The 14,605-nt window shown below is 40.7% G+C and overlaps 1 pseudogene; it reads right to left on the bottom strand.

Annotated features, from left to right (window-relative positions):
• Positions 1 to 4,970: 4,970 nt before the first annotated feature.
• LOC136136919 (calreticulin pseudogene) lies at positions 4,971 to 14,374 on the bottom strand (annotated as a pseudogene).
• Positions 14,375 to 14,605: the final 231 nt, after the last annotated feature.

The raw sequence follows: 14,605 nt of genomic DNA, 5'->3' as shown, positions 1-14,605 counted from the left end.
TCAGTCCATTGGCTGTGGGAAGAATGGGCAGTGGAAGAAGTTGCCTCTATTTGGAAGCCTAATTGTTCCACAGAGATACTGGATTAGTGTGGGGCAGGTGTAGATAAGGGGAATTAGAGTAAGTGATTAAAGGACTTGATGCACGGAGTCTGGTGGAGGGAGTGGGGCTAGATAACGTGGGGGAATTTCATGTTAAGCTCTGAAGCCCTACGGTTGGATGGCAGCCAGAGGAGACTGGTATATATCAAGTAGGCAGAAGTGGACAAAGGATGGCCGGGAGGGGGTGAGGGTTAAAGGGTTGTCCTCCATGTGCACTGGAGAGGTGTTTAGAGAAACAGTGGAGGATAACAGCTGTGCTCAAGGACTTTGGTTTCAACATGTAAAATATTAAAATTGCCCAGAAGAAAGTTGACAGAATTTACCTCTTTCCAGGGGGGGTTGATAACTGAACTTATAAAAATTTCCTGGCACTTTTTTAGTGTTAAAACTATATTTTTTTCCCCTGAGTTTTCAGTAGAAAGAGAGGTTGGCAGTAGTAATGCAAAGACTGAGCTGGCTGTGAGAGGCTTTTTTCCCCCTCCAGCCCTGTTTTTTTTTGTTTTTTAGTTGAAGTATAGTTAATTTACAATGTTGTGTTAGTTTTGAGTGTATGGCAGAGTGATTCATATACACACACACACACACACACACACACACACACACACATATATATTTCAGATTCTTTTCCTTTATAGGTTATTACAAGATATTGAGTATAGTTTTGTGTACTATGCAGAAGGTCCTTGTTTACCTATTTACTATATAGTAGAGTGTATATGTTAATCCCAAACTTCTAATTTATCTCCCTTCCCCCCCACCCTCTGCTATCCCCCTTGGTAGCCATAAGTTTGTTTCCTATGTCTTTGAGTCTATTTCTGTTTTGTAAATAAGTTCATTTATATCATTTTTTTAAGATTCCACCTATAAGTGATATCATATGATATTTGTCTTTCTCTGTCTGACTTACTTCACTTAATATGATAATCTCTAGGTCCACCCACATTGCTGCAAATGGCATTATTTCATTCTTTATTATGGCTGAGTAATATTTCATTGTATATATACTACATCTTCTTTATCCATTCTTCTGTTGATGGACATGCAGTTTACTTCCATGTCTTGGCTATTATGAGTAGTGCTGCAGTGAACATTGGGGTGCATGTATCTTTTTGAATTAGAATTTTCTCCAGATATTTGCCCAGGAGTGGGATTGCAGGATCATATGGTAACTCTATTTTTTTTTGTTTTTTTAGGAACCTCCATACTGTTCTCCATAGTGGCTGCACCAATTTATATTCCCAACAACAGTGTAGGAGGGTTCCTTATTCTCCTACACCCTCTCCAGCATTTATTATTTGTAGACTTATTAACGATGGCCATTCTGACTGGTGTGAGGTAATACCTCATCATAGTTTTGGTTTGTATTTCTCTAATAATTAGCGATATTGAGCATTTTTTCATGTGCCTATTGGCCATCTGTATGTCTTCTTTGGGGAAATATCTATTTAGGTCTTCTACCCATTTTTTGATTGGGTTATTTGGTTTTTGATATTAATCTGTATGAGCTGTTTGTATATCTTGGAAATTAATCCCTTGTTGGTAGCATTGCTTGCAAATATTTTCTCCCAGTCCATAGGTTGTCTTTTCGTCTTGTTTATCATTTCCTTTGCTGTGCAAAACGTTTTAAGTTTAATTAGGTCCGTTTGCTTATTTTTGTTTTTATTTCCTTTACCTTAGGAAATGGATCAAAAAATATTGCTGTGTTCTGCCTGTGTTCAGAGTGTTCTGCCTATATTTTCCTCAAGGAGTTTTATAGAATCTGGTCTTACATTTAGGTCTTGAATCCATTTTGAGTTTATTTTTGTATATGGTATTAGAGAATGTTCTAATTTCATTCCTTTACATGTAGCTGTCCAGTTTTCCCAGCACCACTTATTGGGGAGACTGTCTTTTCTCCATTGTATATTCTTGCCTCCTTTGGCATAGATTAATTGACCCTAATTGTATGGGTTTATTTTTGTGCTTTCATTTTTTAATTTATTTTTTTAAACATCTTTATTGGGTATAATTGTTTTGCAGTGGTGTGTTAGTTTCTGCTATATAACAAAATGAATCAGCTATACGTATACATATATACCCATATCTCCTCCCCCTTACGTCTCCCACCCACACTGCCTGTCCCACCCCTCTAGTTGGACACAAAGCACTGAGCTAATCTCCCTGTGTTATGTGGCTGCTTCCCACTAGCTAGCTATTTTACATTTGGTAGTGTATATATGTCCATGCCACTCTCTCACTTCGTCCCAACTTACCCTTCCCCCTCCCTGTGTCCTCAAGTCCATTCTCTACATCTGCATCTTTATTCCTGTCCTGCCCCTAGGGTCTTCAGAACCATTTTTTTATTCTTAGATTCCATATATATGTGTTAGCATACCATATTTGTTTTTCTTTTTCTGACTTACTTCACTCTGTGTGACAGACTCTAGGTCCGTCTACTTCACTACAAATAACTCAATTTCATTTCTTTTTACAGCTGAGTAATATTCCATTGTATATATGTGCCACATCTTCTTTATCCATTCATCTGTCTATGGACACTTAGGTTGCTTCCATGTCCTGGCTATTGTAAATAGAGCTGCAATGATCACTGTGGTATGTGACTCTTTTTGAATTATGGTTTTCTCAGGGCATATGCCCAGTAGTGGGATTGCTGGGTCGTATGGTAGTTCTATTTTTAGTTTTTTAAGGAACTTCCATACTGTTCTCCATAGTGGTTGTATCAATTTACATTCCCACCAACAGTGCAAGAGGGTTCCCTTTTCTCCACACCCTCTCCAGCATTTATTGTTTGTAGATTTTTTGATGATGGCCATTCTGACCGGTGTGAGGTGATACCTCATTGTAGTTTTGACTTGCATTTCTCTAATGATTAGTGATGTTGAGCATCCTTTCATGTGTTTGTGGGCAATCTGTATATCTTCTTTGGAGAAATGTCTGTTTAGGTCTTCTGCCCATTTTTGGATAGAGTTGATTTTTTTTTTTTTTGATATCGAGCTGCGTGAGCTGCTTGTAAATGTTGGAGATTAATCCTTTGTCAGTTGCTTCATTTGCAAATATTTTGTCCCATTCTGAGGGTTGTCTTTTTGTTCTGCTTATGGTTTCCTTTGCTGTGCAAAAGCTTTTAAGTTTCATTAGGTCCATTTGTTTATTTTTGTTTTTATTTCCATTTCTCTGGGAGGTGGGTCAAAAAGCATCTTGCTGTGATTTATGTAATAGGGTGTTCTGCCTATGTTTTCCTCTAAGAGTTTTATAGTTTCTGGCCTTACATTTAGGTCTTTAACCCATTTTGAGTTTATTTTTATGTATGGTGTTAGGGAGTGTTCTAATTTCATTCTTTTTACATGTAGCTGTCCAGTTTTCCCAGCCCACTTATTGAAGAGGCTATCTTCTCTCCACTGTATATTCTTACCTCCTTTATCAAAGATAAGGTGACCATATATGTGTGGGTTTATCTGTGGGCTTTCTATCCTGTTCCATTGATCTATATTTCTGTTTTTGTGCCACTACCATACTGTCTTGATTCCTGTGGCTTTGTAGTGTAGTCTGAAGTCTGGGAGCCTGATTCCTCCAGCTCTGTTTTTCTTTCTCAAGATTGCTTTGGTTATTCTGGGTCTTTTGTGTTTCCATACAAATTGTGAAATTTTTTGTTCTAGTTCTGTGATAAATGCCATTGGTAGTTTGATTGGGATTGCCTTGAATCTGTAGATTGCTTTGGGTAGTAGAGTCATTTTCACAATGATGATTCTTCCAATCCAAGAACATGGTATATCTCTCCATCTGTTTGTATCATCTTTAATTTCTTTCAACAGTGTCTTATAGTTTTCTGCATACAGGTCTTTTGTCTCCTTAGGTAGGTTTATTCCTAGCTATTTTATTCTTTTTGTTTCAGTGGTAAATGGGAGTGTTTCCTTAATTTCTCTTTCAGATTTTTCATCATTAGTGTATAGGAATACAAGAGATTTCTGTGCAATAATTTTGTATCCTGGTACTTTACCAAATTCATTGATTAGCTCTAGTAGTTTTCTGGTAACATCTTTAGGATGCTCTATGTATAGTATCATGTCATCTGCAAACAGTGATGGTTTTACTTCTTTTTCGATTTGGATTCCTTTTCTTTTTCCTCTCTGATTGCTGTGGCTAAAACTTCCAATACTATGTTGACTAATAGTGGTGAGAGTGGGCAACTTTGTCTTTTGCCTGATCTTAGTGGAAATGGTTTCAGTTTTTCACCATTGAGAATGATGTTGGCTCTGGGTTTGTTATATATGGCCTTTATTATGTTTTTATTTTTATATTTTATTTTATTTTTTGAAGACACCAAACTTAATTTAATAGAAATTTCATTTGTCGTTCTTACATTCTCAGTATGAGCCAAGCTAGAACCTGCTGCGCCACTCGGAAGTGGCCCAGTCTTGGGGGCAGGCGAGAGAGGAGAGAGGGAGGTCAGAGCTCAGGCCTTAGGAGCCCCATTCTTTCTCAGTGCTGGGGAGCTGGTGATGTCACCCTCTTCTCCTGCCCCCCTGTGGGATCCAGGAAGGAGAGCAGATGGAACCTTGGGCCTGGGGCATCTCCTCCACACCCCACCCCACCCCGAGTCCCCAAGTTGGAGGGGAACTAAGGGATCTGGGGAGATAAGGGGGCAACAGAAAGCAAAGATGTCAAATCAAGAAAGATGAAGGCCAGGGTTGAGGGCTGAAGGAGATTCAGAGACAAAACATCAGTTAAAAAAAACAAACAAACAATAAAAAGGGAGGGCGGGAAACAACAAAATCCACCCCAAATTGGAACCTGCCTGGAAAAAAAGGAAAGTTCTCCAGTCTCATAGAGACATTATTTTGCACGGTACATGGCCGGCTCTGTGGCTGGAGCACTCAGGCCTCAGTCCAGCCCTGGAGGCAGCGGTGTGGCCCCTGCAGCTCACCCTTGGCCTGGCCAGCGGCAGCGTCTTCCTTCTCGTCCTCCACTTTCTCATCCTCGTCCTCCCTCCTCCTCCTTTAGCCTCTGCTCTTCGTCTTGCATGTCCTTCATTTGTTTTTCTGCTACCTTCATGACACCCCATGTCTCATTGCCAAACTCCTCAGCATATGCCTCATTGTTGGTGATGAGGAAGTTGTCAAAGATGGTGGCAGACTTGACCTGCCTGGAGATCAGAGATCCAAGCCCAGTACAGCAAAGTTTTTATAGGCGTAGATGTTGCTATCAGGGGAATACTCAGGGTTGTCAATCTCTGGGTGGATCCAAATGCCCTTGTAATCTGGGTTGTCAATCTGCCGGGGCTTCCGCTCCCCCTTGGACTCTGGGTTGTGAATCACTGTTGGTTCCCATTCTCCATCCATCTCTCCATCCCAGTCCTCGGGCTTCTTAGCATCAGGGTCAGGAATGTGCTCAGGCTTGTCCCAGTCCTCAGGCTTGGAGTCTGTAGAGTCATCAGTCTTGGCTCACTCGTCCCAGCCTTCAGGCTTTGCAGCATCAGGGTCCTTTATCTTCTTGGGGGGCAAGAAATCCCAATCATCTTCCGAGGAGCCTGACTCCACCTGGCTGTTGTCAGTCTTTAGCTCACAGGTATTATCAGGCCACACAATCAGCATGTAAAGGCGTGTGAATTCATCGTCTTTGCAATGGATATCCTTGTTGATCAGCATGTTCTTGCCCTTGTAGTTGAAGATGACATGAACCTTCTTGGTGCCAGGGCCACAGATGTCCGGGCCAAACACGATGTTGTATTCGGAGTCTCCACGCATGTCTCTCTGGTCCAGACCATCTGGAAATAGCTTCAAGTAGCCACCCCCACAGTCGATGCTCCGTTCGCGTTTCACAGTGAACCGCACCACCAGTGTATGACACTTATTGCTGAAGGGCTCGAATCTGGCCAACACAGTGTAAGACCGGGCACCCTGGCTTGTCTGCAGCCCTTTATCTTTCTCCTGGTCACCATAGAACTTGCCGGAACTGAGAACGAATTTGCCAAAATCCGATTGTGTTTGGATTCGATCCAGCGCTCAGTCCACCCGTTTCCATTCAGAAACTGCTCCTTGAAGTAAATGGCGGGTTCAGCAGTGGCCAGGCCAAGAAGGCAGAGCAACAGCAGCACGGGCAGCAGCGTGGCGGGCCGAGGGGGTTGTGGCGCGCGGGCCCTTTAAATCGCTTTTCTAGCGGTAGCTCTGCAGTAGGGACTGGCCTTTATTATGTTGAGGTAAGTTCCCTCTATGCCTACTGTCTGGAGGGTTTTATCATAAATGGGTGTTGAATTTTGTTGAAAGCTTTTTCTGCATCTATTGAGATGATCATATGGTTTTTCTCCCTCAATTTGTTAATATGGTTTATCACATTGATTGATTTTCATATATTGAAGAATCCTTGCATTCCTGGAATAAACCCCACTTGATCATGGTGTATGATCTTTTTAATGTGCTGTTGGATTCTGTTTGCTAGTATTTTGTTGAGGATATTTCCATCTATGTTCATCAGTGATATTGGCCTGTAGTTTTCTTTTTTTGTGACATCTTTGTCTGGTTTTGGTATCAGGGTGATGGTGGCCTCGTAGAATGAGTTTGGGAGTGTTCCTCCCTCTGCTATATTTTGGAAGAGTTTGAGAAGGATAGGTGATAGCTCTTCTCTAAGTGTTTGATAGAATTTGCCTGTGAAGCCATCTGGTCCTGGGCTTTTGTTTGCTGGAAGGTTTTTAATCACAGTTTCAATCTCAGTGCTTGTGATTGGTCTGTTTATATTCTCTGTTTCTTCCTGGTTCAGTCTCGGAAGGTTGTGCATTTCTAAGAATTTGTCCATTTCTTCCAAGTTGTCTATTTTATTGGCATAGAGTTGCTTGTAGTAATCTCTCATGATCCTTTGTATTTCTGCAGTGTCAGTTATTACTTCTCCTTTTTCATTTCTAATTCTATTGATCTGAGTCTTCTCCCTTTTTTTCTTGATGAGTCTGGCTAATGGTTTATCAATTTTGTTTATCTTCTCAAAGAACAAGCTTTTAGTTTTATTGATCTTTGTTATCATTTCCTTCATTTCTTTTTCATTTTTTATGATCTGATCTTTATGATTTCTTTCCTTCTGCTAACTTTGGGGTTTTTCTGTTCTTCTTTCTCTAATTGCTTTAGGTGTAAGGTTAGGTTGTTTATTTGAGGTGTTTCTTGTTTCTTGAGGTAGGATTGTATTGCTATAAACTTCCCTCTTAGAATTGCTTTTGCTGCATCCCATAAGTTTTGGGTCATTGTGTTTTCATTATCATTTGTTTCTAGGTATTTTTTGATTTCCTCCTTGATTTCTGCAGTGATCTCTTGGTTATTTAGCAGTGTATTGTTTAACCTCCATGCATTTGTATTTTTTACAGAATTTTTTCCTGTAATTGATATCTAGTCTCATAGCATTGTGGTCGGAAAAGATGCTTGATATGATTTCAATTTTCTTAAATTTATCAAGGCTTGATTTGTGACCCAGGATATGATCTATCCTGGAGAATATTCCATGATTACATAAGAAGAAAGTGTATTCTGTTGTTTTGGATGGAATGTCCTATAAATATAAATTAAGTCCATCTTGTTTAATGTATCATTTAAAGCTTGTGTTTCCTTATTTATTTTTGTTTTGGATGATCTGTCCATTGGTGAAAATGGGGTGTTAAAGTCCACTACCATGATTGTGTTACTGTCGATTTCCCTTTTTATGGCTGTTAACATTTGCCTTATGTATTGAGGTGCTCCTAAGTTGGGTGCATAAATATTTACAATTGTTATATCTTCTTCTTGGATTGATCCCATGATCATTATGTCGTGTCCTTCTTTGTCTCTTGTAATAGTCTTTATTTTAAGGCCTATTTTGTTTGATACAAGAATTGCTACTCCAGCTTTCTTATGATTTCCATTTGCATGGAATATCTTTTGCCATCCCCTCACTTTCAATCTGTATGTGTCCCTAGGTCTGAAGCAGATCTCTTGCAGACAGCATATATATGGGTCTTGTTTCTGTATCTATTCAGTCAGTCTATGTCTTTTGGTTGGAGCATTTAATTCATTTACATTCAAGGTAATTATCGATATGTATGTTCCTATTACCATTTTCTTAATTGTTTTGGGTTTGTCATTGTAGGTCTTTTCCTTCTCTTGTGTTTCCTGTCTAGAGAAGTTCCTTAGCATTTGTTTTAAAGCTGGTTTGGTGGTGCTGAATTCTCTTAGCTTTTGCTTCTCTGTAAAGGTTTTAATTTCTCTGTAGAATCTGAATGGGATCCTTGCTGGGTAGAGTAATCTTGGTTGTAAGTTTTTCCCTTTCATCACTTTAAATATGTCCTGCCACACCCTTCTGGCTTGTAGAGTTTCTGCTGAGAAATCATCTGTTAACCTTATGGGGATTCCCTTGTATGTTATTTGTTGCTTTTCCCTTGCTGCTTTTAATACTTTTTCTTTGTATTTAATTGTTGATAGTTTGATTAATATGTGTCTTGACATGCTTCTCCTTGGATTTATCCTGTGTGGGAGCTTCCTGGACTTGATTGACTTATTTCCTTTCCCATGTTAGGGAAGATTTCAACTATAATTTCTTCAAATATTTTCTCAGTCCCTTTCTTTTTCTCTTCTTCTTCTGGGACCCCTATAATTTGAATGTTGGTGCATTTAATGTTGTTGCAATTGTCTCTGACACTGTCCTACTGTCCTCAATTCTTTTTTCTTTATCCTGCTCTGTGTTAGTTATTTCCAGTATTTTATCGTCCAAGTCACTTATTGTTCTTCTGCCTCAGTTATTCTGCTCTTGATTCCTTCTAGAGAATTTTAAATTTAATTTATTGTGTTGTTCATCATTGCTTGTTTGCTCTTTAGTTCTTCTAGGTCCTTATTAAACATTTCTTGTATTTTCTCCATTGTATTTCCAAGATTTTGTGTCATCTTTACTATCATTACTCTGAATTCTTTTTCAGGTAGACTGCCTATTTCCTCTTCATTTGTTTGGTATGGTGGGTTTTTACTTTGCTCCTTCACCTTCTGTGTATTTCTCTGTCTTCTCATTTTGCTTAACGTACTGCCTTTGAGGGCTCCTTTTCACAGGCTGTAGGTTCGTAGTTCCCATTGTTTTTGGTGTCTGCCCCCAGTGGGTAAGATTGGTTCACTGGGTTGTGTAGGCTTCCTGGTGGAGGGGACTGGTGGCTGTGTTCTGGTGGATGAGGCTGGATCTTGTGTTTCTGGTGGGGTGGACTGCATCCAGTGGTGTGTTTTGGGGTGTCTGTGAACTTATTATGACTTTAAGCAGCCTCTCTTCTAATGGGTGGAGTTGTGCTCCTGTCTTGCTAGTTGTTTGGCACGGGTTGTCCAGCACTTTTGCTTGCTTGTTTTTGAGTGGAACTGGGTCTTAGCGTTGAGATGGAGATCTCTGGGAGAGCTTTCACCGTTTGATATTACGTGTGGCCAGGAGGTCTCTGGTGGACCAATGTTCTGAACTTGGCTCTCTCACCTAAGAGGCTCAGGCCTGATACCTGGCTGCAGCATGAAAACCCTGTCAGCCACATGGCTCAGAAGAAAAGAGAGGGGAAAAAAAAGAAATAATAAAATAAACTAAAGTTATTAAAATAAAAAATTAAAAAATATTTTATTAAAAATAAAAAAGTAATAAAAAAAAGAAAGAAGAGAGCAACGAAACCAATGAACAAATCCACCAATGATAACAAGAGCTAAAAACTAGACTAAAAAAAACAAACAAATCCCAAAAAACCCCCCAAAACAAACGGACAGACAGAACCCTAGGACAAATGGTAAAAGCAACGCTATACAGACAAAATCATACAAAGATGCATACACATACACACTCACAAAAAGAGAAAAAGGAAAAAAACATATATATTAAAAAAAAAGGAAGAGAGCAACCAAATCAATAAACAAATCTACCAATGATAATAAGCTCTAAATACTAAACTAAGATAAACATAAAACCAGAAACAAATTAGATGCAGAAAGCAAACCCCAAGTCTACAGTTGCTCCCAAAGTCTACCATCTCAATTTTGGGATGATTCATTGTCTGTTCAGGCATTCCACAGATACAGGCTACATCAAGTTCCTCTGGTCCTGAGGCTGCTGGGAGAAATTTCCCTTTCTCTTCTTTGTTCGCACAGATCCTGGGGTTCAGCTTTAGATTTGGCTCCGCCCTGTATATAGGTCACCTGAGGGCGTCTGTTCCCTTTTGCGAAGTCTGAGATCTTCTGCCAGCATTCAGTAGGTGTTCTGTAAGAGTTGTTCCACATGTAGATGTATTTTTGATGTATTTGTCGGGAGGAAGTTGATCTCCATGGCTTAATTCTCCACTATATTGAAGGTCCCCCCATTTTTGTCCTTTCTATCCTGTTCCATTGCTCTATGTGTCTGTTTTTTGTGCCAGTACCATACTGTTTTGACTACTGTAGCTTTGTAGTATAACCTAAAGTCAGGGAGCATGATTCCTCCAGCTCCATTCTTCTTTCTCAAGATTATTTCGCTAGTTGGGGTCCCCTCCAGTCCTTAAAAGACTGTGTAGGGAATGCCTAAACCACTGATAGGAAAGTGAATGTATAACACATTGAGAGGAAGATGTGTTCACCTAGTGAGGACTCAGGGAGTCCTTGAAGTACACTTTAGAATTGTTTGTTTGTAAAAAAGAAGCTCAAATACAGTTGCTAAAACATACAAGGGTTTATTGTCTCATGTAATGTAATTTTGGAGGTAAGTAGTGTGGGGCTGCTAAGGAAGCTCCCTGAATTAGAGACCTACAAGCTTTCTATCTTTCTGCTCTGTCATGTGCACCTACCATCCTCATGGTCCAAGATGGCTGCTAAAGCTTTTGCCATTATATCTGGATTCTAGGCAGCGGGAAGGAGGAATGGAAGAGGTCTGTCCTGTCTCTGTTAAGATGCCACTCAGAATGTTTCATACAACATTTATGCTTATATATTATTATCTAGAACTTAATTTCATGGGCACACCTTGCTGCAAAGAAGGTTGAGAAATGAATGATAATGTTCTCAGCTTAAAATGTAGGCTTTAGTTCATAAGGAAGAAGGGGAGAATGGCTTTTGGGAGGCAACTAGTTGTCTGAGTAAACTAAGGAGGAGTATATACATACCTGAAATGGAACACAAAATTCAGTCATTTATTTACTGAATCATTCATTCATTTACTGACTCAATAATTCAACAAATATTAGTACTTAGGTATTGGGGACCTGAGCATGAATAGGACACTGTTTTTGTCCTCAGAGTACTCCTTAATTGTTCAGAGATAAGGGCAATGGCATATGAGAAGTGATCTTACAGATCATTTTCTCTTTACAGTGATAGCTAAAGCAAAAATTTAGCTCTGGTTGGGTTGGGGAGCTTTGCAGAAAAGGAGACACATGAACTGGTACTTAGAGAATGAGAGGAATTCTTCAAGAGCAGATGGGGAAAAGACATTTCAGGGTGGCAGCATCTGCAGAGTCCTGTTGGTGTGAAATAGTAAGAAGGACCCATTTGGGAACTGCAAGTCCAGCCACAGTAGAGCTGAAGAGATGGCAGAGATGGACAGTGAGGCCCTTTTGTGTTCTGCTGAAGACTTAAACAGATGTTTTTCTATTATAGTCTATTTGGTTCCAAAACAGGATTGAAGGCAGTCTAAGGCACTTAGACTTTATCCTCTAGCTAACAGGGAGCCACAAATGGGTTTTGGGCCATGAAATGTGGGCTGAAGTGACCATGTGTCAGTTCCGAGCCTTAGGAGACATCATTGTTTCTGCTTGTCCCACTGGGATCTTCCATCATGGGAAGAACATGCCCATTTCTTGGTGTTCCTTCAGCCCAGGCTCCAGAATAAAATGCATGGGGCAGACCTGAGCTTGACCCACAGCTTGAAGCTAACTATTCCAGCCATCCCTCAAAGTCATGAGAAGCAAGTAAATGCTTATTTTGTTTGCCTCACAGATTTGTAATTGTTCATTAGGCAGCATTATTGTAGTAAAAGCCTACTAATACACCTGGTAATTAGATTCCTCTCTATCATTTCACACTGTGAGTGCTAGACAGGGGGCATGGCCAAGCCTATCTGTTGGTATACCAGCCAGCCTTGGAGTTAGTGGGAAGGAAATGCCTCACAAAAGTGGCATTTCACAAAACAGGGATGTGGGGCTCATTGGGATATGAGTGCTGGCTCTCAGGTGAATGCCAGTGTTGGTTTAGCTCAGGGCTTCTCAACCTCTGCAATACTGATATTTTGTTCTGTGTGTGGGCTGTTCTGTGCATAGTTTAGAAGCATCCCTAATCACTAGATTCTGGTGGCACCCTTCCCCCTAATTTGTGACAACCAAAGATATCTCCAGACACTGCCAAATATCTCTTGGGTGGCAAAAATCACGCCCAGCTAAGAACCACTGATTTAGCTGACCTGGCTTCAGTTTTTCTGTTAAAGATAAGCACAGAATATGACAACAAATGACACCATTTATCAAGCAATTACTGAATTCCAGACATTTTGTTAAGAACCTTCAGGAATTAATCTAATTTGGAAAGGGTATTAGTTAGCTAGGGCTGCCATCACAAAGTGCCACAGACTAGAGTGGCTTACACAACATGAATTTATTTTCTCACACTTCTGGAGGCTGGAAGTCTATCATGGTGTCAGCAGGGTTGGTTTCTTCTAAGACCTTTCCCCTTGGCTTGGAGATGGCGTCTGCTCAGATGGTCCTTCCTCTTCCTGTGTCTGTATCCTAAGCTTCTCTTCTTATAAGGACTGTGGTCATATGGGATGAGCGCCCACTTTAATGACCTGATTTTAACTTCATTACCTCTTCAAAAACTAATGCTCCACATACAGTCACATTCTGAGGCACTGAGGGTTTAGATTTCAACATATGGATTTTGGGGGACACAGTACAGCCATAACAGAGAGTTAACAAATGAGGAAACAGGATACAGAGGTGAAGTACCACTTGCTTCAAGAACACATTCAGGATGTGGAAGAGGCAAGGCTGACCTGTCTAACTCCAGAATCAGTGCTGTTGACGATGCTTCATACTGCCTCCCCAAGAAATCAATCCTGTGAGGGACTCAGGAACGTAGGCGCTATACAAGAGTTATGTAAAGAGTTTCTCTCTCTCACTCTCTCTATGTTTTATAGTGGGCTTGTTCAGGTGTGATGCTCCCTCCCCTTAAAACCTGTGCATGGGAAGAACCTCCTCAATAGTAGCTTCTCTCACATGAGAGAAGCTATTTCAATGGTACGAAATTCTCAGCCACTGCAGGGCTGGTCTGGACAGCTCAATTCACTTCCTAAAAATATGTTTCTAGACCCCATGCCTCTTTGATGAGCAAGAGAAAAAATCTTGAAAATTTCTACCCATTAATCTAGCAATTCCACTCTTGGAATTTATCCTTAGCAAGGAATCAAATGTGTATACAAAGATTTATGCATAGTATATTTGATTTTAGAGTGATTTGCAAGAGCAAACATTGGAGAGATATTGGATAAATAAATGACGGCGTGTCCATATGGTGGAATGTTCAACTTGTAGATGAGTATTTTCTTCCAGGGAAAAACTTCATAATAGATTATTCTTTGAGAAAAAAAGATTGGAATGCCATATAGAGTATGATCCCGATGTCTGAAAATGTGTATGCATGTCACTATCATAGTGGACTAGTAGGGACTCATAGGATGCAGTGGAAATGAATTGTATTCTTAGTCTCCCACTGTCCTGTCAAGCTTTTCTGTAGTTATTACCTTGCTCTTTGATAAAATTGGACTTCTTTTCACTTTGTCACTCTTATCTGTGAAACAGTCATCCAGTTACTTCTTTCACAAAAACCCAGGCTGTATTTAGTAATTAATAGGTCCACTCCAGTGTAAAGATTCAACCCCTCAATCTTCGATGACAATTTCCTTCCCCCAGCTCAGCTGGCCTCCCGAGTGAAAAGGGGTGTGGGCTGTTGTCTCTTTTTCTTCACTTGGCGCTTCTATTTTCCTCCCATCTCCCCTGAGCTTCCTCTGCTTCCTCCAGAATTGGGAAGGGGGAGAGAGGAGGAAAGGGGCTGGAAAAGACTTACTGGATTGGTGTTGTTCTAGCCCTTGGGGTCTGACAGTTGACTGATCTCGAATGTTCCTTCCTGGGTTCTTTGCAACCAGTCCCTCTCTGTTCCTGTTTTGCACCTGCAGTTTGCTTGACTGGGAGTTGTGTGTCTTCTGTTGGTTCCTACATGACTACTTCATCTCCCAGCATCTGGCGGCACACCTCCTGAGGGGCCAGCTCTGGTTCACAGGAAACTCTCACATCCGTGGCCATGACAACTTGGGGAGAGCCGGCCACCAACACAACCTCTCCTCACTCTGCCCTCAGAGCAGCTAGCCGGCCACGGCCCTTTAGATTTCTCAGGGTGAGTCAGACACCAGTCTACCAAGTCCCTCATGTTCTAGGAACATGCATCCAGCCTTCCAAGAGGTCACTGCAGGCCCTTTGCCTCGACTTTCAGTGAGATGATGGAGCCCCTCCCCAATGGGGAGCATGGATGTCTAG

This window comes from Phocoena phocoena, chromosome 17 (assembly GCF_963924675.1).
Source record: "Phocoena phocoena chromosome 17, mPhoPho1.1, whole genome shotgun sequence".
In the NCBI taxonomy this organism is placed as follows: Eukaryota; Metazoa; Chordata; class Mammalia; order Artiodactyla; family Phocoenidae; genus Phocoena; species Phocoena phocoena.
Note: the sequence above shows the minus strand (reverse complement) of the source record. Positions and strands in the feature narration are given on the sequence as shown.